The sequence below is a fragment of the Rhipicephalus sanguineus genome, chromosome 4 (assembly GCF_013339695.2).
Source record: "Rhipicephalus sanguineus isolate Rsan-2018 chromosome 4, BIME_Rsan_1.4, whole genome shotgun sequence".
Lineage (NCBI taxonomy): Eukaryota > Metazoa > Arthropoda > Arachnida > Ixodida > Ixodidae > Rhipicephalus > Rhipicephalus sanguineus.
The window spans coordinates 146,658,416-146,668,046 of record NC_051179.1 but is presented as its reverse complement, the minus strand read 5'-3'; the positions used below and the strand labels follow the sequence as shown (position 1 = coordinate 146,668,046).

Sequence of the window (9,631 nt, the reverse complement as noted above, 5' to 3'; positions counted from 1 at the left end):
TCTGGCGGTGGCTTCTTTGGCTGTATCTTAATATCGCATGAGTTATTTCAGCAGTGAAGGCCGTAGCTCTGTCAGTGATGAGGACTTCTGGGGTGCTCTGACGTAGGACCATGTTCTCAACACAGAGCTCGGCTACCTCGGAGGCACTGTCCTTGGGCGGGGCCCTCGTCTCGGCGTAGCGGGTGAGAGAGTCGGTAGCTACGATGATCCACTCGTTTCCAGAATTCAACTTCGGGAACGGCCCGAGTAAGTCCATCCCGATATGCTGGAACGGCTGGCGAGGTGGCTCGATGGGCTGCAGAAGTCCGGCTGGCCTACTCGGCGGTGTCTACCGTCGCTGTCAATCTCGGCAAGTCTTTACGTAGCGAGTGACGTCGGCGCAAGGCGCGGCCAGTAGTACTTTTCCTGTATTATTGCAAACATGCGGGAAACACAGAGGTGCCCTGCCGTCGGGTCGTCGTGCAGGGCCTGGAGGACTTCCGGCCGCAGTGCTGGAGGTACCACGAGAAGGTACAGTGAGCAGCACTGTTAGGGTGAACAAGCGAGCGCATGGCCGACGGCACTCTCAGCGCCGCGTAATGGTCATCACTGGAAACATTGCGCATGCGCATCGCACGTGCTACGAAATATTCTTTCCACCGCGCGCACACAAGCGTATGCACAGCAATCGTATCCATGACGTGGTGAGCGTGGTGGAATGACCCCCGTATTCACAAACGCTCCTCGACTCGACCCTTTGCTCGAAACGTTCCTTGAGGGCCGTTTTCCGATTCACAAAGCGCCCTTCACTCGAAACGCACTTCGACTTGAGGAAATCTCGACTGTTTCACTTGAGATTGTCAAGGTAACGCGAGAGCTACCATCGCTCCTCGTTGACGAGCTGTTCAGCGACGTAGAGGACTGCATGGACATACCGCGACCACTCTTCAGGGACCGGTCGAACCCCACGGAACATTTCACGGGCAGCGGATTCCTCGCACGCACGCTCCCGCTTCACGAAGAGCAGCGTGGAAAAGCTGCTTCAGTGCTTGCCCCTTGAGCAGAGCTGCAGCAACCGTGGCCGCCCTCTTCCACCAGTGATACAGCTTCTGATTGCGCTGCGCTTCTATGGAGCGGGCACATTTCAAGTAGTGGCGGGCGACCTCGTGATTGTGTCCCAGCCGACAGTGAGCCGCGTTATTGAACGTGTGTCGCGACTGATCGCCACGCACTTGTTCCCGGACGTCATGAAGTTCCCCAACTCGGACGACGGTTTCCGCGATACGATGGTGGGGTTCTACCGCATCGCGACATTTCCCGAGGTGACAGGGTGCATAGAGTGCATCCACATTCGCATCAAAACGCCTGGTGGGCCGGATGGAGAAGTGTACCTCTACCGGAAGGGCTACTTCTCGATAAACGTTCAGGTAGCTTGCTACTTCTTCAAAGTTTCAAAGAATAATAATTTAACATTCACATTATATACTAATGTCATTATATATGCTTTTTGCAATTTAAATAAAAAATGCATGAAACGGCACATTGACAAAAGAATCAGCTACGGTAGTTATCCATTAACTCAATTAGTTCCCCGTTCAGACTCTTCTGAACGGTGGGGCGTCTTTTTGACTGCGCGATGCTGCGGCCGTGTAAAAATGTATCTACACGACGGAGCAAGTCGCGCTTCGAGCCTGTGGATTACGTACAACGTCACGTGTTCCGTGACGTTGTACGTAAGCGATTCAGCGATTCCCGAAACGACGGAGGCCCAAATCACAGTTGGGATGCTCAGCGGGAAATACCAAAATCCTCCTTTGTAGCGTGAATTCACCCCTCTCTTGTGAATGCTAGCTGCATAGCGATCCGAATCACGTCACATGCCAAGCGACTCGTCCGTGATCCCGCCCGTCCTGTGATTACAGCTTTAAGAGGCACACGAATGCAAGTCTTGCAACGTCTTTGAAATTGTTTGGCTGTAGCCAGAAATAACAGTGAATGCTACTGCACTGAAAGATCACACATGCATGATGTACTACGTAGTTTACTTATGTTTCAGCAGAAAAACAGCACAACATGCAATATATATATTTTTTTCAACAGGTCATTGCAGGGCCGAAGCTGCAGTTCTTCGACGTCGTCGCCAGCTGGCTTGGATCCGTGCACGACAGTCGTATATTCGACAACAGTCGTGCACGCATTCTCTATGAGACCAGAGTTGCCAGTTCCGCTTATTATAAGTGGATTTGGGCTTCTTTTTTGGTTGAGTCGCCTGGAAATCCTTAGAGTCGCGTGTCGCGTTTTTTTTGGGCTTACTCGCGCTTTTTCAGGAAATATGATTTCAGTGCCCGGCACGTGTATTTGTCGTCGAACACATGGCTTGCGTCAAAATATACGACCCCCCCCCCTCTAAGCACTCATCTGGCGCTCCTAGGCCCTTCTTTTCCTCCTGGCGATATTTATAAAGGCGCTACAGCATGGCGGAAGAAAACCTCAGAAGAGACTGACGTCACTTTCAGTGAAGCCTCGCGAAGCGGGAAGTTGGTCATTTCGACTGGCAAGATTCTTCTCTCTTGTTTACATGTGAACAGTAAAGTAGAAGACCCGTCTGTGCCTCCGGCTCGAAAACCACGTGGGATGAGCTCCGCGGCGCGCGTGTGCAATTCGAAGAACATGCGTGGTTCCGCGGAACTGGATGACATGGATTATCAAGATGTATTGGATACCAGTGACGATGACTGTGTAGCGTTGGGTTGTGAAGTGCAAGAAACAACCTTCAGTGTTTTCAGTCATTCAAGCGCCTATTTTTATTACGTGAAATGAATGAACAATAACGAAAAAAGTAATATAAATAAACTTTTTCTCCTTCCATATGTGCTTGCACTATTTGTTTCACACTACAAAATAATTTTCAAGTAAGAGAACATATTTTTAACTTCCGCTTGTTTTAGGCTTATTCAGACGAGTGCCGCTGATTTTTTAGGCTTCTTTTGTGGTGATATTCGCTTGTTTAGTTGGCGGCATCTGGCAACATTGTATGTAACCAAGCGAGTGCCGGGTCTTCTGCTTGGCGATGCTGGCTACCCGTGCCCCTCCTTTCTCATGACCCCGACGGCTGACGCGCCGCCGGACAGCCCCGAGAGCCGCTTAGTAGTGTGTAGACATTTAGGTTTGGTTTACCTTATAAAATTTGCGGAATTATTTCCAAGCTATTGTGCTTAAGGCCTCAATTAGAATACGCATGGTACATGTATAGCTTCTTGGATTTTGTGCACTGATCATATCACATATTACAATAGAATATGAACGCTGGCCGCAATATTTGGTGTGCTTATGACCCGAAAGTGTAACGTTCGTCCTCGAGTATTGAGCGTAAGTTCAAAGAGCATCCTCACTCGAAACAGCATCGAGAGGACCTTTGATGTGTGAAAACGTCGCTTCCCGTGTTTGGAGATGGGGCTGCAACACCTGGCGGAGCGTTCTGCTGTCATCAGTACAGCCTGTGCTGCCCTGCACAACCTGGTAGGACCCGGAACCACCAGCTGTCGTGATCCCACAGCACTTGAGGCGGCCGCAGATTGATGTGGCGAACCAAACGGACAGGTTGCTCGGTTCGCGATGCCGAACGCGGATGATCGCTCGCGCATTTAACTAATAAATTAATTTAACTAAAGTAACTCTGTTCTACTAAGATGACAAACAACTTCAGCCATATATGTGCACGTTCTAGGGGGTGTTGCGAAATTCGTGGCTTCGTCACCTTTCGCTAAGAGATGAAACAGACACCTAAAACCGTATGAAAACTTGATACTTTGTCAAATAATAGGGAAAGTAAGATATGCGGGGTTTAACGTCCCAAAACCGCAATATGATTATGAGGGACGCCATAGTGGAGGGCTCCGGATATTTTGACTACCTGTAGTTCTTTAACGTGCACCTAAATATAAGTACACAGGCCTCAGCATTGTCGCATCTATCGAAAATGCAGCCACCGCGGCCGGGATTCGATCCCGCGACCTTCGGGTCAGCAGTCGAGTGCCATAACCACTGGACCACCGTGGCGGGGCCTACAGAACAAGTTTGCAAAGAAAATTCACGCTGAAATGTCAGAAACATTGGCGAACGTGTCCTTACAGCTCATTCAAAAGCGGGCTCCGTCGTTTTAAGACGATATTTTGCTATTGAACATGAATCGCAAGAGGCCTCCCAACAATGTCAAAAAATCCGGCAACAAGCTGTGCTGTGTACAAGCCGATTCTTAAAAATAGGCGAATACCTACCAAATATACAGCCCAGTTCCTGGGAATCTTCTGGGAGCATGTCAGAATTGGGTGCAGAAATGTTGGAACAGTCGGCAATGAACACTCATATATGTCCCGAGTTGTGGCTGCCAAACTCAGGCCTTATGTTCCAAAGTGGCCCTGCATCGATCATATTCGCGTGACCTGGTCTTTTACAACTACCGTATGGTTGAAGATGTCATAATGATGTCTTGAAGAAACATTACGACGACGTTTTTATGAGACATGCTGAGACACCCCTGTTTTGATGGCTTAGAGCAAGGGTTCCTTTTAGGTAACTATTAAAGGTTAAACAACAATGCAGAAGGGACATCCGCTTGAGAAGGAATTACTTTGAATAACTGTGCGCTTTCAAAGCTGTCACTGTACGCTGTCTGTGCAAAGCGAGGAACTTTTCAGCACTCTCTCGCGTAACAAGGTGGAATGCCATTGAATGTTAATCAGGATTTCTGGTTTGACAGACGACATGTCTAACACGTCCTTCATGTACATACTTTGGTCCTGTTTTAGGTTTCCTTTCCATGCTTGCCAATTTCCAGCGTATTTTTATCCTTCACAAGAGGTGTGGCGTACGTCTTGCACATAAAAACAATGTGTGTGAGAGACAACGAATCATTTATTTTTCCGCCTGCTGGCTTTCTGCGTGCTGCTGGTGCTTCTGGCGCTCCATATCAAATCGCCACTTTCGCTGCTCGTGCTGCTGCTCCAGAAGCCGCACATGATTTTTATGGAGCTCCTGCTGCTGCTTCATTCACATACTGTGAAGCTGTCGTTGCTGGGACAGCTGCTGCCTACGCAAACGCAGCACCACGGCATGCAGCTCCGCTTTGCGTCGCTCATCATTTTTAGTGCCTACATTCGGGCAGCAACTTCTGGGGCGAGCACCCGCTCTACCGCTGCTGTGCGGCTTCGTGCCGATCTCGATGGCAGAGGTGCATCTGCGCCAGCCAAAGCGTTCCCGTTTCCCTACGGAGCAGATGTCGGCGTTGTTCGTTGCTTGTTGCTCCCTTCAGCAGGCACTGAGTGAGCGCGTGCAGTGCCACTTGCAGGGGTGTCTGTCATTCATTGTGGCACTGCATGCAATACTGTAGAGGCAGCACCTTCCGTTGCTGACAGGGTTGACACGAATGACATGTCTGCACACATAACAAAAAAATATTGCATAAGGGTTGAGAAAGTTCACTCACGTAAGCGGTGTTGGTATCACTGTTACAAGTTGGTACGAGTATAAATGCACAGACATGCACGCATCGTATTCATACAGCTACCACAAATCAGCTACGCACGTGGAAGGCACTTGTGGCTTCATTATGCAACTCAGGCCAGTAAGTAAAATGAAAGTGTAACAGCTGGCCAGTGTTACTTGCAGATATAACCTTGAATACCATTCATTCTAACCTCAGCGTTGCGATGGCAGCACATACTAACGCTTTCCTGCAGCGTACCTGTGAAGCATTTCATTTGAAATAACTGTATATCCAGGATCTTTCTCTGAGGTCTACAAAATATGTAAATCACACTTATCTAACGTCAAATGGTGGCCTGATTTTATATATAACTTCTTAGATAAAAGTACATCATACTGCATGGCTACCGGAGTCATAGGAAATTTAGTTTTAGTGTACTAGCTACATGAACATCAGCAGTAACAAACCACTTCGATGAAGTGGAGAAACAACTTATCTGCTAAACGCCTGCTACATGTTAGTCACACAATCTAACATGAGAGACCACATGTCTCCAGCACTACTGGAGCAGCGTGCAGCTGGTCTTTATGACCGAAGGCGCCTGCACTGTAGATGTCGGCAGGCCCATAGCTCCTGGTTGAGCCGAGACTTCAACAGCTGGCCATGGTGCGATATTGGTAGTGTCTGCATACACAAAAGAAACAGAACTGGTACCCTACCGGTATGCTATGAAATCAGAAAGGCCTTTTACCATGGTAGCTTTTCGGTACAAGCACACTTACTTGTGTGTTTTCATGCTTCTACGCTAACACACAACATTGGAAATTACTCTCTTCATAGTGTGATTGCGAAAATGAATAACAGGTGCTAGTTGCATGCAACAATGACACCACACAAACACCTTGATAATAATAACAGATGGGGACAGCTCCTCAACGTACATGGAAACATGCAAGACAAACAACTTACGAAAAAGAGACTGTCCTTCATGAACCAGTGATGATGATGGTAGGTTTTAGTGGCGCAAGGGCAACTCAGGCCAAAGAGCGCCAAACACAGGGTTATTGGTCGACTGAAGTAAAAGGTGTGGTACTCAAGGTGACGAATAAAATAAAACTGTGGTGTATAGGGCCTAAAATAATTAAAGGAAAAGATTGTGTGCGATGAGTTTCAAAGCGGGCACAAGCTGTGGGCTTTACGAAGTCACGCAGCCTCGGCAGCAGTCCTTGTCAGGACAAGGAGTGCGTACTGCATGACGTCTGAACTAGAGATCTCAGTGATTCCCTCAAGATTGAGAGAAGGCTGAGATTAGTGAGAGTATGAAATGGAACGTAAGAAGCCTACGCTAGCTAAGAAGTTAAAAACACTTTTTCGGGGGAACATGGGCTCGTCACCAAGAAAAAGGGATGGGTGTGATGGTATGTGGGATGTGAACATATCTGGGAAGTGACGTCTCCTTTCTGGTTCGAGCCACGGACACATGATTAAGACATGAACGACGGACAGCGGATCACCACATTTTGCACAGTTCGGTGCTGGGGATTTATTTAAAAGATGTGAGTGTGTCGCGTGTGTGTGGCCGATCCTAAGCCTGCACAGAGCAACCTCCTGGTGTCTGTTACGTCTTTCGGTAGCGTATCGTCCGACTATCGGTTTTATTGTGTGCAGTTTGTTTTCGCTTGCCGCGTTCCATTCTTCTTGCCATTGCCTACGAATTTTCTTTCTGATGTGTGGCCTCAGGTCCTCATACGGCAAGACATCTATGTCTACTGAACTGCGGAGTGCAGCTGACTTCGCAAGTTGGTCCGCTGCCTCATTTCCAGCTATGTTGCAGTGTCCCGGTATCCAGCAGAGCGTAATTTTAAGCTTGGATTTGTGAGCAGCCATGATGCATTTTAGAAGAGAGTTCATAACTGGATTTTTGCTTATCTGACCGGAGGACAACGCAGTAACCGCACTGAGGGAGTCTGTGTATATGACGGAGGCTGGTTCTTTCTTCTTTAGGATGTGCCTTACAGCTAGTAGTATGCCATGGCATTCTGCCGTAAATATGCTGGTATGTTCATTCATTGTTTCAGATTGAGAGAACTCGGGACCGTGTGCTGCACATGCGACTGCAGAGGACTTGGAAGCATCTGTGTAGTACTCAGCACACCTGTATTTTGCCTGTAAGTACATGAAGTGTTGGCTTATTGCAACCTGGGGGCCATGCTTCCCTACCTCTAAGAATGACATGTCACAGTTGACAGCCTGTATTTCCCACGGGGCCACAGTGTCCTTATGAGAGCTTAGTTGGAGATTGGCAACTGGTATGCTCAGGCTTTCAAGGTGTGAAGCCACCCGGATAGGATACGGTGGCATAGCTGATGGTCGCCTCGAAAACAGGTGGGCATTTGATGTGTGCTGCAATAGCTCGCGACATGGGTGGTCAGCATGGGAGAGCACCTTAGTGGCGTAAGTGATGCTTGTAAACTGTCTTCGTCGTTCTAATGACCATCGGTCCGCCTCAACATAGAGGCTAGCTACCGGGCTGGTTCTGAAGGCGCCAGTGGCCAGACGAAGCCCAAGGTGGTGCACTGGGTCAAGCATCTTTAGTGCAGATCTCGACGCTGATTCGTACACCACCGAACCGTAATCAATACGTGATTGCACTACACTGCTCAGTAGGTTCAGCAGACAGTCACGATCCGTACCCCATGACTGATGCGAAAGAATCTTGAGTAAGTTTAAAGCTTTCAAGCATTTTAATCGCAGCTGCTTGATATGTGTAACAAAGGTCAACTTCTCATCAACCACAACACCTAGGAATTTGTGGTCTTTCTTAACGGCTATGGTTTGTCCATGTATTGAAATGTTGGGGGCTGGCCTAATGCCACGTAGTTTAGAGAAAAGTAAGCAGACAGTTTTCCCACAGTTAAATTTAAAACCGTTTCTGTCGGCCCAGCTTGAAAGTTTATTTACTGCCAACTGAATTTGACGTTCACAGATGGCCAGGTTGCACGATTTGAAGCTGATCTGAACATCGTCCACATATACTGAGTAAGAGATTGTTTTGGGCAGTACACTACTTAGGGAATTCATTTTAACAATGAAGAGCGTGCAACTAAGAACACCACCTTGGGGAACACCATTTTCCTGCGTAAATCGCTTTGATAAGACGTTACCAACACGAACCACGAAAGTACGTTCAGAGAGGTAACTTTCAATAGTGTTGAGCATGTTTCCTGACACTCCAAGAGAATGCAGATCACGGAGAATCCCGTAACGCCATGTGGTGTCGTAAGCTTTCTCCAGGTCAAAGAATACAGAGAGGCAGTGTTGCTTGTGAATGAAGGCGTCCCTGACATAAGACTCGAAGGCTACGAGCTGATCAGTTGTCGACCGGCCAGACCTAAATCCAGCTTGACGTTGGTCAAGAAGGCCATTAAATTCTAGGTAATACACAAGGCGGCGATTAATCATTTTTTCAAATACCTTGCGCAAGCAGCTAGTTAACGCAATAGGCCTGTAACTGGCAGCAAGTGTGGCTTCTTTTCCTTGTTTAAGGATGGGTATGATAACGGCCTCTTTCCAGGCTTTGGGTAGACGCCCAGAGGACCATACGTTGTTGAACAGAAAGAGGATGGTGTCAAGTGTGTCTTCATGTATGTGTTTCAGCATGCCATACGTAATCCTGTCTGGGCCTGCTGCTGAGTTGCCACATGTTCTCAGAGCCGCCTTTAATTCCTCTATAGTAAATGGGCTATTGTACCCTCCTGCGGTTGGCCTTCTGTCACGGATAGGTTTACGTTCCTCAGCAAGCTTGTGTCGCTTAAATGAGTCTGTATAATGTGCTGAGCTGAAGATATACTCAAAATGTTGGCCTATGGCTTCTGCTTGGTGTTCCAGTGTATCACCAGCGGTACTCACAAGAGGCACTGGATGGGTACTCTGTCCTTGAAGAGCTCTAACTCTGTTGTACACTCTATGCGTATCAGTGTAGGAGTTAACTGAGGAGAGAAATGACTGCCAGCTCTGCCGTTTAGATTCACGTCGGATACGCCTGCCGTTTGCTTTGGCACACTTGAAATCATATAAGTTGTCAGCTGTAGGATACCTGCGGAATTTCGACCATGCTTTGTTTTGATTATCACGGGCATTTTTGGCATTCCGCGTTCCACCATGGTC

At 48.0% G+C, this 9,631-nt stretch overlaps 1 pseudogene; it reads left to right on the top strand.

Moving 5' to 3' along the window:
- Window positions 1–1,265: 1,265 nt before the first annotated feature.
- On the top strand, window positions 1,266–3,558 carry LOC125758324 (putative nuclease HARBI1; annotated as a pseudogene).
- Window positions 3,559–9,631: the final 6,073 nt, after the last annotated feature.